The 21,471-nt window shown below is 48.1% G+C and overlaps 1 long non-coding RNA gene across 2 annotated transcripts in view; it reads left to right on the top strand.

Annotated features, from left to right (window-relative positions):
- Nucleotides 1–21,266, top strand: part of LOC119037890 (uncharacterized) — a 36,694-nt gene extending 15,428 nt beyond the window's left edge. For both annotated transcript variants that reach the window (XR_008391797.1, XR_008391796.1), the window contains 2 exons: nucleotides 648–720; nucleotides 20,890–21,266. This is a non-coding gene — a long non-coding RNA (uncharacterized LOC119037890). The remainder of the gene's footprint in view (nucleotides 1–647; nucleotides 721–20,889) is intronic.
- Nucleotides 21,267–21,471: the final 205 nt, after the last annotated feature.

The following is a 21,471-nucleotide window of genomic DNA, read 5'->3' as shown; positions in this document are numbered from 1 at the left end:
GATGGCGGCCGGCACCGTGTCATTAACACCCGTGGCAGATCTGGGGCAGGGGTGCCGCGGCTTTGAAACCGTGGCCACGTCTTCAGTGGGCAGCCTGGGGTCTGCAGGGAGGCTGATGTGGGGCAGCCAGGAATTCTGGGGGCCCCAGAGCAGAAAAGCAGGGGGCTGCTTTGGATTTCACTGGCCCCATTAAGATCCCTAAGAGACTAAGTCAGAACACACCCCTGAGGTACCGTCCCAGCTCCCGCTGTTGTGGGAGGTGGCAGTGTCTCTGGTCCCTCTCCAGAGGGGGACCAGAGTGCAGCTCCTAGCTCCAGAGTCTCCACGGGCGCTCCTGGGGAGGGATGGCCACGCCTCAGGTGATGTCTGGCACAAAATGGGGGTCTCGTGGCCTTCGGATAACCAGGGTCTGCCCCCTGTCACCCGTGAGCTGGTAACTGCCTATCAGCACTTGTTTTTAAAAGACTTTTAGTTTTTTTTAATACATAAAAGCAACTAATCAGGGGAAAACGGTGTTTGGGAGGCCCAAAGCACGTGACCCTGTGCACCCCAAGAGCTTCTCAGGGTCCCCAGCCCACACTTGCTAGAAGTTGGGGAGCCCCTGCTTTGGCCAGTTCCATCCAGTGACCATTGCTTTGTCATTGCAGCCGAAGCCACCCCCGGGATTCTTCGTGGGAAGGGACCTCCGACGCAACCCCAGCCCCCTGCCCCCAGAGAACCGTAAGTCCCTAGAGCGCGGCACACGTCTGTGGGCTGTCAGTGTGGGGGGAGGCACACTGCCGGGTGCACCCGTAGGAGGGACGGGTGGGCACACACAGGTGGGTGGTCTGCTCACGGGGAGGGGGGCGCCCAGCTGGTTGAGTCCAGTGTGGGCCTGGGGGCTCGAGTCCTGAGGCAGGGCCTCCGGCATGCCTGTGTCATAGAGCCAGAACGGCGATTTTCTGCCTTCACACATCGGCTAACCCTCTTCTGGTTCTTTGTCATTTGGAACGGAGACCCTCAGGGGTGGTGATGGGCCCTTCCTCTTGTATCGGCCCCAAGAGGCCAAAATGTTTTCATTTTGTTGCACACAAAGCTGACTGTTTAAACCCGGCCTCCATCCCTGGTGTTTCCCACTGGGGGGGCCTTGGCTGACTCTATGTACTCCCCGGAACTGCTTTCCCACGAGGGTGGCCCCTCACAGGGTGCCCCGGCTGATCTGGGGTACAAACCCCGGGGGGTAGTTGCTCTCTGCACCTGCACGTGCCACGGAGACTAGGTTGTGCGCACCGCGGTCCTGGTGTTGAACTCGGGTGGAGGGCCCAAACACGGTGATAATTCGTGGTTTTGGTTGGGAGGCCGTCTTGCTGGTACTGTCTCTGTCACCTGGTCCAAATAAGTGGGAGAAGGGATACGCGGAAGCACGGAGGGATGAACAGACAAGTGCGCAGGTAAAAAGGTGAGTCGGCCCCGTGAGCGTGTCCGCTGAACGAGGTCCAGTGTGATGCACAGGAGAGCAATCAGCACGTGCATCAATAAAGTACGAAGTCAGCATGTCGAGAAGGCCACACACGAACCAATATTGGGTCAGCATGGATGGAGGAGTATGTACAATTTAAATACAGAACACCTCAAGTTTTCCATAGGAGAATAAAAGTTAAATAAAAGGAACACTCAATAGTTTGAAATGCACAAACCCATGGTGACAATACAGTGTTGTATGTGTGAACATTTGCTAAAGGCATATCTTTTGTGTAAAGTGTTCTTCTCATCAATGATAACAATAGATAAAAGAGTGGGTGGAAACTCTTAGATGTTCAACAGGCTTACGACACAGGTTGTGCAGAAGGGTTCTCGGTGCACACACATCTCCAGACTGGTAAAGGTGTGTGTGGATGCATGTGTTATGTGTGGCTTTTTGTCAGAAAAAGAAAAAGTAAGAAAGTAGAGAGAAAAGAATCACGGAGAAAAGCCACGCCCCAAGGTGGGGGTGTGGTTGGAACGCCCATCAGAATGAAGAGGGGAGGGGAGGAAGAAGATGACGGGAGGAAGCAAAATGATGAAAAATGGGAAGAAGGATTCTTAAAAGTGAGGTGGGGGTGACTCTGGAGGGGGCGCCGTGCCCGGCTCTCGTCGCCTGAGTGCCGGGGTCAGCCTTTCCCGTCGGCGCTCTGGCACAGAGAAAAAGAGGGACAAGAATAGTGAGAAAGGAAAGAGGAACCGGGGGACCAAAGATGAGAGTTAACTTTAACCAAAAGCGTTTTTAAAAGCTCTGGGCACACAGAAATAAATCACTGCTGAAGGGAAAGAGAGCTCCCCCAACCCCCAAGAGAGTGGCCGAGTGGGCAGTGAGGTGAGGGCCTGGCTGCGGGTGGCAGCGGGGCGGGAGGGGCTCGGGTTCCGATACGTGAAGGGACGGTAGAAGGAGGGAATAAATAAAGCATCTAATTACAACTCCAGACTTGTGGGAGAAAAAGTTCCAAATGTCAGGCACAGAAGCACATTACTGGGTGTATTGAAGCTAGAAGGAGGGGTTAAGGAGGGGCACAAATTAAGGGTGAGGGGAAGTTCAAGTCCAAAGCCTCAGTACTGTGGATAACATAGTATCCAAATAAACAAGTAGGGAGACTTTGGAAACAAAAACGGGATGGGGTGGGGGCAGGTGCGGTCCCGCACTCCCCCGGAGCTGGCGGGGGGGTGCTCCCCTCGTGAGTTCCCTCCGGGTGGGGGCTCTGTGGGAATGAGAGAAGGAGGTGAGACAGGGTGGGGGCATGTAGAAAGCTGTGGCGAAAGAGACAGGAAGAATAAAAAGTGACAATGACCAAATGGACAGATGGGTAGGTCCACAGGAGAGGATGAGGCTAGGAACCGTGACGTGGGGCCCTTGCGGACTGTGGGTCATGGCTGGTCCCAGGCTGAACGTTCCATTCCACTCAGAGCAGTAAACACTGAGAGGGAGGAAGAGGGCGGGGGCTGTGGTCGGTGGAAATGGAGTCCACCGTACTCAAACAACAGCAAAGATATTCATTAAAAACAAAGAAAAGGGAAGAAAACCAGAAGGAAGAATGGATGAAGGAAGGAAGGACGGACGGAAGGCAGGACAGAAGGAATGATTGGCACTGGAGCCTGCCTGTCAGGGTGGGGGTTGGCAGGTGGCGGTGGGACTCTCTGTCCTCGGGGACTGAGCTCCAGGAATGAAAGGTTGTAAGGAAGGAAGAGGGGGAGAGTGAAAGGGAGAAACAAGGGAAATCAAAGTGTGTGTGTATATGAATATTCACATGGATACAGGGTCCAGCAGACCCTGTATTGTGTTCATCCACATTCATACATGAATATGAATATACAAGAGAGAGGGCCATGCTAGAACAAAAAAAGTGAGATGACACTGTGACCCGGAATCATGGCTGATTGAAAACTGGGCTCTAGAGATCAGGGAATAAACCCTAAAGCAAAGTGCCAGTACCAGGAATTAATGAGCAAAAGGACGCCCCATGACTGGGTGCAGAGAAGGCTCGGGGACGCAGGTAACCATCAGTCCACCTCTGTGCACCTGAGGCCCCTACGTAAGAGGATAAAGAGTGAAAGCAAGGGGTGACGGGAAGGATGACTGGACCTGGGAGCGCCCGCCCCAGGCACCTGTGCCTCCCGAATGGGAGCAGAAGCTCCAACACCCCACAGAAAGGGGGCGTGGGTGCACCTTTAGAGAGGGGCTCGTTGGGGTCGGAGCACGGGCATCATTTGTCCTAAGGATGGGCGAGACCATTCCATCCCACATCCAGGGCAAGGGAAGATGAGAATTTTAAAAAAGTGAAAAAGGCAAGATAATAAACAAGCAGAGAGATAAATGGTTAGTTAGGAGAGGCTGTCTGAGCAGGGTTATATAATTGGTTTACATACAGGCTCCTTAAGTAGATAAATACACCTTTCAAAGAGTAAGTGAAAAATTGAGGCAGCACCAGCCCCAGAACAAGCCCCGCAATAAAATACATGCAATCGAGGCCCATAAATAAAAGAATAAGTGCTCACTGGGAAAGGTGACTAAGTACAGGGAAGAAAGATTGCAAATGCAGATACGGACGCAGGCCAGTAATGTTTACTTTGCACTTGGGGTTTTGACTAATACAATTACTTCACGGGAGACCTAATTGGTTAAAAAAAAAACAAACAGAAAAACCCACCGTAAATAAGGAAAGGACAGATGAGCAGGGGAGCGAAAGAGGGAGGGAGCGAATGGATGAGGAATGAGCTACATGGGCAGAGATTACTTTCCACGGGCACCTGGTTTGCCCTTCTGTGCCCCTGACTTTGTAAGAACGGTAGAACATAAGAAAGAGCGAGAGAAGGGGAGAAGGGTGCAGTTTGGGAAGAAATGATAAAGGAATGCAGAATAAAAATACTATATGAATAAACTGGGCTTTGCAGGGAGGACTTCATGAACTGAGGGCTATGATGAATTTAAAGCTGTGCTTCTGAGTCCATAAATAAAATAATTAAATTTAGTTCAAGTGAATGAATGGATCAGTAACTGGAAGAATGGAAGAGAGGGAGGGAGGAGGAAAGGGGAGGGAGGGACCTTCTTGTTTGGGGCTTCCTGTGACCTTGCCAGCTGGGTGAAGTAGGTACCGGGGAGGATGGCCCCTGGGGAGCCATGCGCCTGCTACATGCCCTTTACCTGGCAGGGAGGCGCCGGCTCAGCGAGCTGTGGGTGGTTGTCAGTGCCTGGTGTGTGGGCCGCTGTGCCTCAGCTCTCTCACCCCTGTGTCCCCATCCATAGCCTTGGAGTGGCATCAGCTGCCCACTTGGACTGATCCTGAATAGAAAACTGGGGCGAAGGCCACCTGCCCGTGGGCAGTGCCCCCTCTGTGGCCTGGGTAGGCAGAGGGCCCTGCAGAAGGTTGCATGAACAAGGGGTGTTGGGGCAGCTGGGTGTTTTGGCCTCTCCCTGTGCATGGGTCACCCGTGAGGGGGGAGTTTTCTTCTTCCAGGGGTGAGCAGAGGGTAAGGGAGCAGGAGACCCTGGGTGGCCACTGGAATGTCCCACTGCACTGGCCTGGTTTGGGCACCACTCACATCTAAAAGCCAGGGGCTGTCTGTGGAGGGGACAGGCAGGCTCACCAGTAGTGGCCAGGACCGCCTGAGAAGGGTGACCCAAGTGCCCAGAGGCAAACCACCAGAAATCTTGTTCCTGCAACTTTCTAAACTAGTCCCTGGTCACCATCCCACCTCGGCTTCTACCAGGGGTCCTGTTGCCCATCTCTACTTGGGGGTCCTGAGCAGGGGCACCTCAAGGTGTGTGGAGGGCAGGAAAGTGAGGGGTGGAAATCAGAGCTGCAGGGTTTGCAGACAGGATGTGAGGGGTTTGGGGGCTCCCATGCTTCTAGCTCATGCCCTGAATGGATGGAAATGGCATTTAGAAGATGGAGAACGTGGGATTCATTGTGTCAGGAGCCACCCTTCGGTACCTCCTGCCTGTGTGTCCGGGCCACACGCGCAGGGCCACGTGGGCTGGATGTAGTGCTGGGGCTTCGCTCTTCTCTCCCAGGACCTGGGGGCTCTAGGCTCTGCCTCAGTGGGCCTGAAGCCTGGGGTGCACTGGGTACTTACCCCTGGGTGTATCTGCTAAGATGGGGTCCCGCAAGAGCCTCCCCAGCAGCCCAGGTGGCAGCTCGTGGACCAGGGTAGGGATGGGAGGGGCCCGGAGCAGGAAGGCACTAAGAGGGTCCTTCTGAAGAACCCTTGTTTGGTTGTTTAAAAAGTTAGCCGAAGCTCAGGAAGACAAAGTGCTGGGTTTGGAATGGGGACAGGGAGGGTGTCCTAGCAGTGCACCCAGAGAAAACATGGGTGAACAAAAGAAGCCACTAGAAGAGCTCCTAATGTGAGGGGCTGTCAAGCATCACAGTGGGTGGAGATAGGCCAACGGGAGAAGCTCCAGGGAAACTCGGTTGTGTCCAGATGGGTTGGCGGGTTGGGGTTCGGTGATTTTTGTCTTGGGAATGCTGAGGGCATGAGAGTCATTGGGTCAGGGATCTTAGAGTCTTTGGTTTTTGGATCTGGAGTTCTAAGCGTCTCCAGTTCTGAGATGCTGAGAGTCGGGACAGAAGCCAGGGGTAGAAATCTTGGGTGAACCCCCATCTGGTTCTTTCTGGGCCCCACCCAACAAAGCCCAGGTGGGAGCTCAGCCCACCTCTCTGATCTTCAGTGTATGTTTCTTTCTCTTAATTTGTTAAAACAAGGACAGCTTTTGTCTTTCACTTGACCTTTGCGTGCACCCTACACTCAAATCTTTGTGCTGGTGACACTAAGACTTTCACCTCCTTGAGTGCCCCCGAGACCACCGACCTCTCCTCAGGAAGCTTGGCTCCAAGGCTGGCCAAGCACAGGATGGGGGGGTGGAGGCCAGGCCTTGGGGAAGACAAGCCAAGGGCCCCTTGTGTTCCTAATGTGGAGTGTGACTAGCACGTGACCTGGAGCAGGAGGTCATCCATCATCCAGACGTATCTGTCAGTCATCTTTCTTTCTCCCCTTCAAATTCTTGTATGTGGCACAATGAAAAAAGGAACATCTATTCATTTAGTGACCTGCCATTCCTCACCACATACACTTTTTTTAGTCCTATCTTTTCCATTTAATATTCTGTCATAAACATTTTCCTCTTTCCATAGTTTCCATCAACTCACTGGATGCCTTGTGACCCATTATTCACAACACCTACCTGCTATTGTTATGCATAGCATCTTTCTTTTTAATGTCATATATTATTTCACAGCTAATGGCTTAGCACACCCACGTTTTTTCATTCTTAAGAATTATTTTCCTACACCCAGAAATGATTATTGCTTTAAGGCATGTCAGTTTCTCAGGCTACACTGTGAACCCCTGAGGGCAAGAGGATTGCTGAATTGATGTTTGCATCTGCAATGCCCATAATGTTGTAAATACTAAATGGATTCTTGTTGGATGAGTAGATGGAAGGATAGATACAGATCTGAATGAGTAGGTGAGTGGTGGGTTGACAGATGAGAGGATGGAAGGCTGGATGAAGATACAGTGAATGGGTGATTGGCTGGCTAATAACAAAGAAGAAAACAGTGGATGAAGATGTGAGTGTGTGTTAGTGGTTGGTGGTGGATGAGGGGATGAAAAGATGGGTGAAGATGTGAGTGGATAGTGACTGGCGGATGAATGAGAGAATGTAAGTATGGATGAAGATGTGAATGAGTGGGTGAGTGATTGGTTGATGTATATAAGGATGAAGGGATGGATAAAGATGAAGATATGATTGTGGGTCACTAGTTGGCTGTTAGATGAGAGTATGGGCGGGGAGACAAAGATGCAGTGAGTGAATGGGTGAGTGGTTGGCTCATGGAAGAGGAGATGGGAGGATGGATGAAGATGTACTGAGTGGCCAGGTGATTGGCTGATGAATGAGATGATGTAAGTATGAATGTAGATGTGAGTGAGTGGAAAGTGGTTGGCTGATGGTTGAGTGATTAGAAGAATAAATGAAGATGTAGTGAGTACACGGTTGATTGCTTGCTGATGACAAGACAGAAGAATGGATGAAGTGTAGTGAGTGAATGAATGATTGGCTGATGAGATGATGGAAGGATGGATGAAGGTGTGAATAACTGGGTCAAAGATTGGCTGCTGCATGAGAATATGGAAAGTTGGAGAAGAGGCAGTGAGTAGGTGATTGGTTGGCTGATGGATGAGATGATGGAAGGATGGATGAAGATGTAGTGACTGGGTGATTGCTTTTCTGGAAGAAGCAATGGAGAAGAAGGAATGAATGAAGATGTAGTGTGTGAATGAATGATTGGTTATTATATTAGAGGATAGAGGGATGGGCGAAGATGTAATGAGTCAGTGACTGGTTGGTGCTTGAGAAAATGGAGAAATGGGTGAAGATGAGGGGGTCAGTAGTTGGCTGATGGATGACAGGGTGGAGAATGGATGAAGATGTAGTGTGTGAATGAATTACTGGGTGATAGATGAGAGAGCAGAGCAATATTTAAAGATGTAATGAGTGGGTGGTTGATTGGTCAATGGATGAGGTGATAGAAGAATGGATGAAGAGGAAGTAACTGGTTGATTTGTTTGTGGACAGTGAGAAAATGCAGGGGTGAATGAAGATGTGATTGCTGGTCAGTGGTTGGCTGATGGGTAAAGGATGGAAGGAGAGTTGAAGACGTGAGTATGTTGGTGGTTGGGTTATAAATAAGAGATGGAAGGCTGGATTAAGGTGTAGTGAGTGGGTGATTGGTTGGCTGATGGATGAGGATGGAAAAATGATGGATGGATGAAAGAAAATGTAGTGAGTAGTCAGTGATTGGCTAATGAATGAAAGGGTATCAGGTTGGAAGGTTGGGTGAAGATATGAATGATGGAGAAGATGGAAAGATGGATGAACATGTAGTGAGTTGGTGATTGGTTGGCTAATGGATGAGAGGATAGGGAAGTGGATGAAGATGTAGGGAGTGGTCAGTTTTGGGTAATGGATGAGATGATGGAAAGATGGATTAAGATGTGAATGAATGGGTGGGTGATGTGAGTGGGTGAGTGCTTGGTTGATGGCTGAGAGGTTGGAAGGAGAGATGAAGAGGTAGTGAATGTGTGCATGGTTAGCTGAGAGATGAGTTGATAGAATAATGGATGATGATGTAGTGAATGAGTGATTGGCTTATGAATGAGATGGTGTAAGTATGAAGATGTGAATGAGTGGTTACTGGTTGGCTGATGGGATGGTAGTATGGGAGGATGGGTGAAGGTGTAGTAAGTGAATGCATGATTGGCTGATGGATGAGAGAATGGAGGGATGGATGAAGATGTAGTGACTGGGTGATTGATGAGAAGTTGGAGGGATTGATGAAGTCGTGAGTGTGGTTCAGTGGTTGGCTGGTAAGTGAGAGGATTGAAGGATGGTTGAAAGTGTAGTGAGTGAATGAATGATTAGTTGTTGGATTAGAGAATGGAGAGATGGATGAAGATGTAGTGAGTAGGTGATTGTTTTTAGATGAATGAGAGGAAGAAAGGGCAGGTGAAGATGTAGTTAGTGATTGGCTGTCTGATGGGTGAGAGGATGGAGTGATGAAGTAGTGAGTGGGTAAGTGGTGAGATGATGGATGAGAGGATGGATGTGGGGTTGAAGATGTGTGAGTTGTACAGTGGTTGAGTGACAGATGAAAGGAATGGATGAAGATGTTGTGAGTGGGTTATCGTTTGCCTGATGGATAAGAGGGTGGAAGGATGGTTGAAGATATGATTGTGGATCAGTGGTTGACTTAAGGATAAGAAAATGGAGGGTTTGGGTGAAAATGTAGTGAGCAGTCAGTGATTGGCTAATGAATGAGTGGATGAAAAAATGGAAGGGTAGATGAAGATGAGTGGTTGGTTGATGAATGACATGGAAGGATGTACGGAAGTATAGTGAATGAACTAATTGGCTGATGGATAAGAAAATGAAGGGAAAGATGAAGATGTAGTGAGTAGTCAGTGATTGGCTAATGCATGAATTCCTGGAAGGATGGAAGGATGGATGAAGATGTTGAATGGTTTGCTGATGAATGAGTTGTGACAGGGCAGTATGAAGATGTAGTGACTGGGTGAGTGGGTAGCTGATTGAGAGGATGGAAGGGAGGCTTATGTATAGTAAGTAAATAAATGATTGGGTGATTGACGAGAGGATTGAAGGATGGATGAATATGTAGTGAGTAGGTGATTGTTAGGCTGATGGAGGAGAGCCAAGAGGGATGGAAGAATGGGTGACGATATTAATCACTGGGTTAGTGGTTGGCAGGTGAGTGATTGGCTGGTGAATGAGAGGATGTAAGTATGAATGAAGATGTGAGTGGGTGGTCAGTGGTTGGCTTATGATTGAAAGGATGTGTCATAGGTAAAGATGTAGTGAGTAAATGAGTGACTGATACTGAGAATGGAAGGATTGAAGGATGTAAATAACTGGATCAGTAGTAGGCTGATGGATATGAGGATGGAATGATAAAGATACAGGCAGTTGTTGATTGGTTGGCTTATTGATGTGAGAGTGGATGAGGTTGTACTGAGTGAATGAATGAATTGCTGATGGAGGAGAAGATGTACAGAGGGATGATAATGTGGTGAGTGGATGATGGTTGGCTAATGGCTGAGAGAATGGAAGGATGGATGAAGATGAGAGTGTGCATCAGTGGTTAGCTGGTAGATGAGATGATAAAAAGGAAAGAGAAAGTAGTGAGTGGGTCAGTGGTTGGTTTATGGATAAGAAATGGAAGGATGATTGAAGGTATAGAGGACAAATGAATCATTGGTCAGTGGATGAAAGGATGAAAGAATGGAGGGACAGATGAAGATGTGAATGATTGCTTCAGTGGTTGTCTGATGGATGAGAGTCTGGAAGGATAGATGAAGATGTGAAGGTGTACATGGTTGGCTGATGGATGAGAGGATGGAATGATGGATGATAATATAGTGAGTGAGGGAGTGATTGGCTGACAAATGAGATGATATAGGAATGAATGGATATGTGAATGAGTGGTCAGTGGTTGGGGTCATGGACAACTGGATGGAAGGATATGTGAAGGTATAGTGAGTGTGTGAATGATTGGTTTTGACTGATGGTTGAGAGGACAGGGTAATTGATGAAGATGTGTGTTGGGGTCAGTGGTGGCTTTATAGATGAACATAGGGAAAAGAATGTAGTGAGTTGTTTTGTGGTTGTCTGATGGATGAATGGATGGAATGATGGATGAAGATGTAGTGAGTGGTCAGTGACTGGCCAGTGAATGAGAGGATGGAAGGATGGATGGGGGGGTGAAGATGTAGTCATTGGGTGAGTGGTTGGCATGATGAAATGGAGGGTTGAGGATGGATGAAGTTTTAGTGTCAGTGATTGGCTAATGGATGAGAGGGTGGAAGGATAGAAAGATGGATAAAGACAGAAATCAGTGAATGTGTAGTTGGCTGATGAATGTGAGGATGGAAAGATGGATGAAGATGTAGGAAGTTGGTGATTTGTTGGCTAATGGCTGAAAAGATGGAGGGATAAATGAAGATGTAGTGAGCAATCGGTGATGGGCTAATGAATGAGAGAATGGAAAAATGGAAAGATGGATGATGATGTAGTCAGTGGGTGAGTTGTTGGTTGAGGGATGAGAGTATGGAAGAATGGATTAGGTGTAGTGAATAAATGAATGTTTGTCTGATGGATGAGAGGATTGAAGCCTGGATGAAGATACAATGGGTGGGTGATTGGATGAATGATGAGGGGATTTAAGGAATGAAGGATGGATGAAGACATTTATTGCTGGGTCAGTGATTGGATGATGGATTAGGAGGTAGCAGGGTGGATGAAGATGTGAATGGGTAAGTGATTGGCTGATAATTAAGAGGATGTAAGTATGAATGTAGATGTGAATGCATGGTCCGTGGTTGACTGATAGATGAGAGGATATTAAGATGGATGGAGATGTAGTGAGTTCATGAATGAATAGCTGATGAATGAGTGGATGGAAAGGTGGATGAAGATGTCATTAACTGGGTCCGTTGTTAGCTGATGGTTGAGAGAATGAAAGGGTGGATGAAGGTGTAGTGAGTGAGTGAAATACTGCTTTGTTGATGAAATACTAGAAGGATGGATGAAGATTTAGTGAATAGATTATTGGTTAGCTGATGAATGAGAGAATGGAAGGAAGGATAAAAGTGAGTGTGCATCAGTGGTTAGCCAATAGATGATGAAAAAGGGCAGAAAATGTAGTGAATGGGTCAGTGGTTTGTTTATGGATAAGAAATGGAAGGATGATTGAAGGTATGGGATAAAGGAGTCATTGGTCAGTGGATGAAAGGATGAAAGAATGGAGGGACAGATGAAGATGTGAATGACTGCTTCAGTGGTTGTCTGATGGATGAGAGTCTGGAAGGATAGATGAAGATGTGGTGAAGGTGTATGTGGTTGGCTAATGGATGAGAGAGGATGGAATAATAGATGATAATATAGTGAGTGAGGGAGTGTTTGGCTGACAAATGAGATGTATAGGTATGAATGGATATGTGAATGAGTGGTCAGTGGTTGGGTCATGGACAACTGGATGGAAGGATATGTGAAGGTATAGTGAGTGTGTGAATGATTGGTTTTGACTGATGGTTGAGAGGACAGGGTAATTGATAAAGATGTGAGTATGAATCAGTGATGGGCTTATAGATGAGCAGATGAACATAGGGAAGAGGTGGTTGGCTGGCAGATGAAAGGATGGAACAATGGATGAAGATGTAGTGAGTAGTCATTGTTTGGCCAGTGAATAAGAGGATGGAAGGATGAAGATGTAGTCATTGGGTGATTGGTTGGTTAATGGATAGGGATGGAAGAATGGATGAAGATGTTGTGCATGGGTGATTGGTTGGCCTGATGGAACTGAGGTTTGAGGATGATGAAGTTCTCATGAGTGATGAGTGATTGGGTAATGAGTGAGAGGATGGAAGAGTGGAAGGATGGATGATGATATAGTCAGTGGGTGAGTTGTTGCCTGATGGATGAGAAGATGAAAGGATGAATTAGGTGTAGAGAATGAATGATTGTCTGATGGATGAGAGAACTGAAGCATGGATGAAGACACAGTGAATGAGTGATTGTTTGGCTGAATGATGAGGGGATTTAAGGATGGAAGGATGGATGAAGACATTTATTACTGGGTCAGTGGCTGGATGATGGATTAGAGGATAGCAGCATGAATGAAGATGTAGTGAGTGGGTGAGTGGTAGGCTGGTGAATGAGAAGATGGAAGGATCAATGAAGGTGTAGTGAGTGAATGAATGATTGGCTGATGGATGAGTGGATGGAGGTAGGATCAATATGTAGTGAGTAGGTGATTGGTTGGCTGATGGATGAGAGGATGGAGGGATGAATGAAGATGTGAGTGTGAGTCAGTGGTTGACTGATAGGTGAGAGGTTTGAAGGATGGATGAAGATGTAATGACTGGTTTATTTGTTTGCTGATGGTGAAATGGAGGGATGAATGAAGATGTGAGTGTTGCTTAGTGGTTGGCCAATGGATAAAGGACAGAGGGATAGATGAAGATGTAGTGAATGCGCCAATGGTTGGGTTATGGATAAGAGATGGAAGGATGAATTAAGGTGTAGTGAGTGGTCAGTGATCGGCCAGTGGATGAAAGGATGTCAGGTTGGAAGGTTGGGTGAAGATATGAATGATGGAGAAGATGGAAAGATGGATGAATATGTAGTGAGTTGGTGACTGGTTGGCTAATGGATGAGAGGATAGGGAAGTGGATGAAGATGTAGGGAGTGGTCAGTTTTGGGTAATGGATGAGATGATGGAAAGATGGATTAAGATGTGAATGAATGGGTGGGTGAGTGGTTGGCTGAATGATGAGAAAATGGAAGGATGAATGAAGATGTAGTGAGTGGGTTACTGGTTGACTGATGGATGAGAGACTGGAGGAGGGATGGATGAATAGTGGAGTGTGTGTAGTCAGTGGTTATCTGATAGATGAGAGGATGGAAGGATAAATGGAAGTATAGTGAATAAATGAGTCATTGGATGATGAATGAAAGGATGTAAAGACAGGGAAGAATGAAGATGTGAATGACTAAGTTTTTTGCTGATGGATTAGAGGATGGAGGGATGAATGAAGATGTGAGTGGGTGAGTGCTTGGTTGATGGCTGAGAGGTTGGAAGGAGAGATGAAGATGTAGTAAATGTGTGCATGGTTAGCTGAGAGATGAGTTGATGGAATAAGGGATGATGATGTAGTGAATGAGTGATCGACTTATGAATGAGATGGTGTAAGTATGAAGATGTGAATGAGTGGTTACTGGTTGGCTGATGGGATGGGAGGATGGGTGAAGGTGTAAGTGAATGCATGATTGGCTGATGGATGAGAGAATGGAGAGATGGATGAAGATGTAGTGACTGGGTGATTGATGAGAAGTTGGAGGGATTGAAGTTGTGAGTGTGGTTCAGTGGTTGGCTGGTAAGTGAGAGGTTTGTAGGATGGATGATGATATAGAGTGTGAATGAGTAATTGGTTGTTGTATTAGAGGGTGGAGGGATGGATGAAATCACAGTGAGCAAGTGATTAGTTGGCACATGGATGAAAAGATGAAGGTATGGATGAAGATGAAGTTAGTGAGTGATTGGTTGGCTGAAGGATGAGAGAAGAGAGGTATGGATTAAGATGTAGTGAATAGATGGTTAGCTGGCTGATGGAGGAGAATATGGAGGGATGGACAAAGATGTAGTAACTGCACAATTGTTTGCCTGATGGATTAGATGTTGGAGGGATTGATGAAGATGTGAGTGTCAGTCAGTGGCAGGCTGGTAGATGAGAGGATTGAAGGATGGTTGAAAGTGTAGTGAGTGAATGAATGATTAGTTGTTGGATTAGAGAATGGAGAGATGGGTGAAGATGTAGTGAGTGGGTGATTGTTTTTAGATGAATGAGAGGGAGAAAGGACAGGTGAAGATGTAGTTAGTGATTGGCTGTCTGATGGGTGAGAGGATGGAAGTATGGATGAAGATGTCAGAAACTGGGTCCATTGTTGGCTGATGGATGAGAGAATGAAAGGGTGCATGAAGGTGTAGTGAGTGAATGAAATATTGCCTGATTGATGAAACACTAGAAGGATGGATGAAGATTTAGTGAGTAGGTTATTGGTTGTGTGATGGATAGAGAATGGAGAAATTGATGGAGGTGTGAGTGTGGGTCAGTGATTGGGTAGTGGATGAAAGAATTGAAGGAGGGATGAAGGTATAGTGAGTGGGTCAGTGGTTGGCTGATGGATAAGAGGATGGAAGGATGGGTTAAGATGTAGGCCACAGGTGATTGATTCATTGAAAGATGAGAGGCTATAAGAAATGAAGATGTAAATGTGGGTGAGTGGTTGATGAGTGAGATGATGAAGGGATGAAGAAGTATTGCATGGGTGGTGGCTGGGTGACGGGTGAAAGGATTGATGATTGTGTAGTGAGTGGGTGGGTAAGTGACTGATGATTGTGAGGAGGTAAGGTGAATAAAGATGTGAGTGAGTGGTAAGTGGTTGGCTGATGAATGAGAGGATGGAGCAATGGATGAAGGGATAATAAGTTAATGAATGATTAGCTGATGGATGAGAAGATGGAGGGACATGAAGGTGTAGTGAGCATGTTATTCGTTGGCAGATGGAGGAGAGGATGGAAGGATAGATGAAGATGTAGTGAGTGAACAAACGATTGGCTGATTGATGAGAGAATTGAAGGATGGACGTAGATACAGTGAGTGGGTGTTTGGTTGGCTGATTTATTAAAGGATGAAGTGATGGCCAGGGATGTAATGTCCGAGTGATTTGTTGGCTTTGATGAGAAGATGGAGGAATGAATGAAGATGTGATTACGGATCAGTGGTTGGCTAATGGGTAAGAGGATAATAGGGATGAAAATGTGAATATGGTAGTGGTTCTCTGATGGATAGAAGGATGGAGGGATGGATGAAGATGTAGTGGTTGGGTGATTGGTTGGCTAATGGATGAGAGGATGGAGGGATGGATGAAGATATAGTGTGTGGCTACTGGTTAGCTGATGGATCAGTATGGAAAGATGTATGAAGATATAGTGAGTGGTTGATTGGTTGGCCTGATGGACTTGAGTGTGAGGGAGAATGAAGATATAAGGAGTGGTCAGTATTGCTTAATGGATGAGAGAGTGGAACTTTGGAAATATGGATTAAGATGTGAACGAATGCATGAGAGGATGGAAGGTAGGATGAAGTTACAATGATTGACTGATTGGCAGGCTGATGTACGAGAGGACAGAGGCATGCATGAATATGTGAGTGCGGTTGGCTGATGGATGAGGGGTGGAAGGAGGGATGAAGATGTAGTGAGTGAGTCAATCGTTTGCTGATGGATAAGAGGATGGGAGGATGGATGAAGGTGTAGTTGGTAGATGAGTTCCTGGCTGATGGATGGATGGGAGGGGGGAAGAATGGCAGGTTGAATGAAGATGTAAATGACTGGTCCTGGTTGGCTCATTGTTGAGAGGACTGTGGAATGGATGAAAGTGTAGTGAGTGAAGGAAGGATTGGCTGATGACTGATAGGACAGAGGAATGAATAAGATGTATTGAGGGATCATTGATTGGTTAATAATGGATGAGTAAATGGAAAGATGTATAAAGATGTAGTGAGTGGATGAGTGGTTGGCTAATGAATGAGAATATATCAATAGAAGTATAGAAAAAGGTGAAGTGTGTGAATGAATGATTGGCTGATGGATGAGAGGATTAAGGGATGGCTGAAGATGTCATGAGTAGGTGACTAGTTGACTGATGATTGAGAGAATGGAAGGATGGATGAAGATGTAATCGAGCATTAGTGGTTGATTGATGGATTAGAGAATTGAGGGATAGATGCAGATGTAGTGAGTGGTCAGTGATTGGTTAGTGAGTGCAAGGGTGGAAGGATCAATGAAGATGTAGTCAGTGGGTAAGTTGTTGGTTGATGAATAAGAAGATGCAGGGATGACCGAGGATGTAGGAAGTATGTCGTTGTTTGGCTGTTAGATGAAAGGGTGGAAGGATGGATGAAGATGTAGTGAGTGGGTGAATGCTTGGCTGGTGGATGAAGATGGAAGGATGAAGATACAATTAGTGGTCAATGATTGGCTAATTGTTGGAGGGTAGAAGGATGGGATGATGGGTGAAGATATGAATGAATGAGGCTGATGGATGACAGGATGAAAAGATAGATTAAGATGTAGTGGGTTAGTGATTGGTTGGTTTTTGGATTGGAGGATGGAGGCATGGATGAAGGTAATGAGTGGTCAGTGATTGGCTAATAAATGGGAGGTGGAAGGATGGATGGAGATGTAGTTAGTTTTGGTGAGTGGTTGGCTGATGGACGAGAAGACAGAAGGGGAGATAATATATGTAGTGAGTGAGTTGGCTGATGAATGAGAGGGTTTTGAAAAGATGATTTAGGTGTATTGAGTGAATGAATGATTGGCTGATGGATGAGAGAACTGAAGGATAACTGAAGTTGTACTGAGTAGGTGATTCTTTGGCTGAATAAGGGAATGTAAGGATAAAAGGATGGATGAAGATGTTAATGATTGGTTTAGTGGCTGGCTAATGGGTGGGAAGATGGAAGGGTGGATGAAGGTGCAGTGAGTGGGTGAGTGATTTGCTGATTAATGAGAAAACGTTGATATCAGTGTGAAGATGAATGAGTGGTTAATGGTTGGCTGATGGATGAGAGATTGGAAAGATGGATGAGGTTACAGTGCATGGAGGAATGATTGGCTGATGAATGAGGGAGTGGAAGGAAGGATGGGATGATGGATGAAGATGTGAATAATTGGATTAGGGGATGGAAAGATGGGTGAAGACACAATGAATGGATGATTGGTTAGCTGATGCAAGAGAGTTTGGAAGGATGGACAGAGGTGTAGTGAGTGAATATGATTGGCTGATGGATAAGAGGGTGGAGGGATGGAATAAGATGCTGTGAGTGTTCAGTGACAAGTTAATATATGAGAAGATGGGAAATGGGTTAAGAGATAATGAGTGAGTTGTTGGCTGATGGATGAGAGAATGCAAGTATGGATACAGTTGTGAGCAAATGAATGATTGGCTGATGATGAGGACAGAGGAATGGATGATGTAAGTGTCGTTAGTGGTTGGCTGATTGGTGAGAGGATGAAAGGATGCACGAAGTGTGAGGTGAGTGAATAAATGATTGGCTGATGAATGAGAGAATGGAGGGACATGAAGATGTAGTGAGTGGGTGTTTTGTTGGCTGATGAATGAGGATTTGAGGAGAGATGAGGATGTGTAGTGAGTAGGAAGTGGGTGGTTGATGGATACACATGGAAGGATGGATGAAGATAGAGTGACTGGATCATTGGTTGGCAGGTGTACGTGATGATGGCAGAGATATGAGTGTGGGTCATTGGTTGTCTGATGGATGTGAGGATGGAAGGATGGATGAAGGTGCACTACACTCTCGTCCATCAGCCAACACTGAAGATGCAGTCGTGTATCAGTAACTGGCTGATTGATTAAGGAATGAGAGATGGATGAAGATGTAGTGAGTCATCAGTGATTGGTTAATGAATGAGGGGATGGAAGGATGCACGACGTAGTAGTCAGTGAATGGTTGGCTGATAGACGAGAGAATGGAGGATCGATTATATGTAGTATGTGGGGGAATTGCTGGCTGACTGGAAATAGAGGGGTGGATGAAAATGTGTAGTGACTGGGTGAATGGTTGGCTGATAGATGAGAGGATGGAGGGATGGATGGAGGTGTATGGAGTAGTCAGCGAATGGCTGGTGGGTGAGAGAGGACAGAAGGGTGGATGAAGGTGTAGTGAGTGGGTCACTGCTTGGCTGTCGGCTGCGGTGATGAAAGGGTGGGTGACATGTGAGTGTGTGGGTCAGTGGTTGATGGCTGAAGGGATGTAAGGATGAAGAAGTGGATTGGTGAGTGAAGAAATGGCATTCCCTAGGGTTGAGCTTCTGGAATGAAAGGCCAGGAATACTAATTTCAGGAGGCCTTTAGCATTGTATAATGTATAGTATTGTATCAGCATTTTGTTAAGGTATTGCTTGTTTATTTCTGTTATAAAGGCTTTTTTCCCTGTCATTTTAACTTGGATTACTTTGATCACTAATGAACCATTAGTGGTGTTTGCGCAGAACCATTAGTGAGGTTGACCATTTTCACACATGTTTGCTAACGGAGTGTGTTTTATTTTCTGTGAACTGTTTGTTCGTCCAGGTTTATCGGGTCACAGCTTTCTAGTAAGGCTGGTCAATGCTGAAGTGGGCTTTCATGGGATGTAGTGAGCCCTCCATCGCTGGAGGTATACAAAGGGCAGGCTAGGTAGATACTCACTGAGGGTAGTTTTGAGAAGATTCAAATAGTGGGAGTGCGGTTGGCCCAGATGGCCTTTCAGGTGTGTTTGACTTGCATTTTGTGGAGGTGACATCTTCCATTTGGTAGCTGGGTAACCCGGAGGGTCGTGTCCTCTGGGCAGACTCACGCATTTATGATTTACAGACTTGCCCTCTGTTCCTCTGGTGGAGCAGGAGTGTCTTTTCCACCCTTCAAGGGGCAAAGTCCCCTCTGCTACTGCCACCACATGACTTCTTTCCCCGTGGTGCTGTCCTGTGCACCACACACCAGCAGAGATGTCCCCCCCCAGGCCCCTCCCTCCTCACCCTCTTCGCCCCCCACGGTGAGCACATGTTTTGAAAACCCAGCTGGTGCCGTACCAGGGCTGGTGCACAGGGCTCGTTCGACCTCTCCTTTGGAGAGGGACCTGAGCTGGTTCACGAGGGGCTGCGTTTGTGCGGCAGTCACTGGGCGAGGCCCTTGATGCAGCTGCTGCTTCCCAGTCTGTGTTCTGTTGAAAGTTCGTCTTCTCCAACTTTGTTCTTCACAAAACTAGGTTGATTAGTAATCAGTAAACTGAGTTCCCCGCACGGCCCGAAATCACAGGCCACAGCCTTGAGAGGCTTGGATGAGAGCCGGGGGGTCTGAGGGGAGCAGTTGGCGCCGGGGGAGCTGGCTTTCAAGTCATTAGCACGCCTTGGTCCTGGCAGCCTGGAGGGGATCTTAGAGCTATTCCCGTCCCATTCGGGCTGAGTTAATGCCGGCTCCATTTGGAGAAAATCGGGGGAGATGATTGCTCACACGGATGACGAGGATCCTGCTCTGCGAGGGGTCCTCACAGCCGCCTCATCAGCGCACCGGGGTGTCTGAGGCACACGGCACTTCGCGCATGCTGGGGACAGCACCCAGCATCCCTGCAGGTCCCTGGCCAGGGGGGCCCTGCATTAGCCCGCTGTTGCCTGCGTGGGACAAGGCGTGGGTCTTGGGGGCCCTGCAGAGGATGGGGCATTTTATTTGTTCCGTTGGGCTGCAGGTAGACTCGGCACAGCCAGGCCCTTGGCACTAGACCAATGTGTGAGGCTTCAAATGGTGACAGCTGGGGTCTGTCTTCTGGGGGGCAGGCAGGAGTGGCTAGGGCAGCGAGCACCCTCCCCGTAGGGCTGTTCTGAGGATCTGGGCAAACAGGATTTGGAACTGGCTTGGAAGGGGTGCTACATGTGCCCCTGGGGTGGGCTTGGGGCCAGGAGGAGGGGCTGGCAGGGCAGGCTGATTTGCAGTTGGTGGGAACAGGTTTTGACGAACAGCCGGGGGACACTGTGGGGCGGGATGTCGCCTTTGTGTGAGCTGCGCTGTAATCAGGAGCTAGTCACTCCACCTGGCGTGGTTGCTGCTCTAGTGAGGTTATTTATATAAAAAACAAATGCTTCCTTATCTGGCACACAGGCACCCTTGACCTTTCTCTCCTGGGGGGCTCTGTTCACAGAGCCCTGAGCCGCCTGGGACTCTGTGGCCCAGGGGACTGTGGGATGGGGCGGAGGGTAGGGGAGGAGCTCCTGGTGAGCCCTCGGAGACCGTGAGTGAGGGGAGGTGTGCTTTTCAATACAGAGAGCGAATAGGTCTGGAGAGGAGGGGGTGGAGGCCAAAATGGGAGGGTCAGGAGAAGTTCTAGAAGCCACTAGAGGAGGGTGAGGCCTATGCTTTAGAACGCAGTCAGATGTACTTGGCAGTGGGTGGCCAGGGGAGCTGGGGTGCCGTGGCCAGGGCTAGCCTTCTGGCAGTCCATGCGGGGGCGGGTGGTGTACAGGACACGAGAGGTTGAAAGGCACTGGGTAGACGAGGGGGGGGCTGGTGGCCGGAGGCTCCCCACCCAGGGCGCTGGCAACTGGGGCATTTCCCGAGCTGTCCCAGCTCTCTGGTGTTCAGTGGGTGTCTCTCCTGGCCTTGCTTTTGGCCTACCTGTGTGCCTGAGAACTCTTGTTAGCCAGGGTGAGGGGGAGCAGGTGGTCTTCATCTGCACCTGTGTCTCTCTCAGCCTCCACAGCCACGGGGACGCCCTGCACACACTCCCACAGGACAGGCTGGACCCAAAGACTCTGGACCCGGGCTGCCCCTGCGAGGAGGGGCGCGCCCTCCTCCGCCTCCCCTGCAGTAGCCACCCACCCTTTGACTGATGGACTTCACTAATCAGAGGGCCAGACACTCGGGCTTGACCCCCCTGCCCACCCTCACGAACCCTGAGACTTAGGGGTCCAGCTGCGCCTTCGACGTCTGCATCTGTGACCTGGGGCTCCCACACCTACCTCACAGGGTTGTTGTGAGGGGCTTGTGATGCTGTTGGACTGTGCCTGACCTGGGGTGTGACACACACCCTGTTGTGCCCTCAATAAATGTGTTTTTTGCCTTAACAAACACAGTGATGGATATGCTGCTTATATGAGGGGTGATGCATGTTGGACATCCTTTGTCACTGGGGCGTCCCCTCACTTAGGGCGGTGTGATGGTGGGAGGGGCAGGGGAGTCCACTCTGGTCTCTGCCTTATCCCCTGTCCATCCAGCACTGAGGGGTGGTAGGATGTCCCAAAGCAAGCTTGGCCTTGGGAAGGCCCCAAGATTG

Source organism: Artibeus jamaicensis, unplaced genomic scaffold, assembly GCF_021234435.1.
Source record: "Artibeus jamaicensis isolate MK-2021 breed Jamaican fruit bat unplaced genomic scaffold, CSHL_Jam_final contig_444, whole genome shotgun sequence".
Classification (NCBI taxonomy): domain Eukaryota; kingdom Metazoa; phylum Chordata; class Mammalia; order Chiroptera; family Phyllostomidae; genus Artibeus; species Artibeus jamaicensis.
The sequence above is the reverse complement of the archived record's forward strand: the minus strand, read 5'-3'. Positions and strand labels throughout refer to the sequence as shown.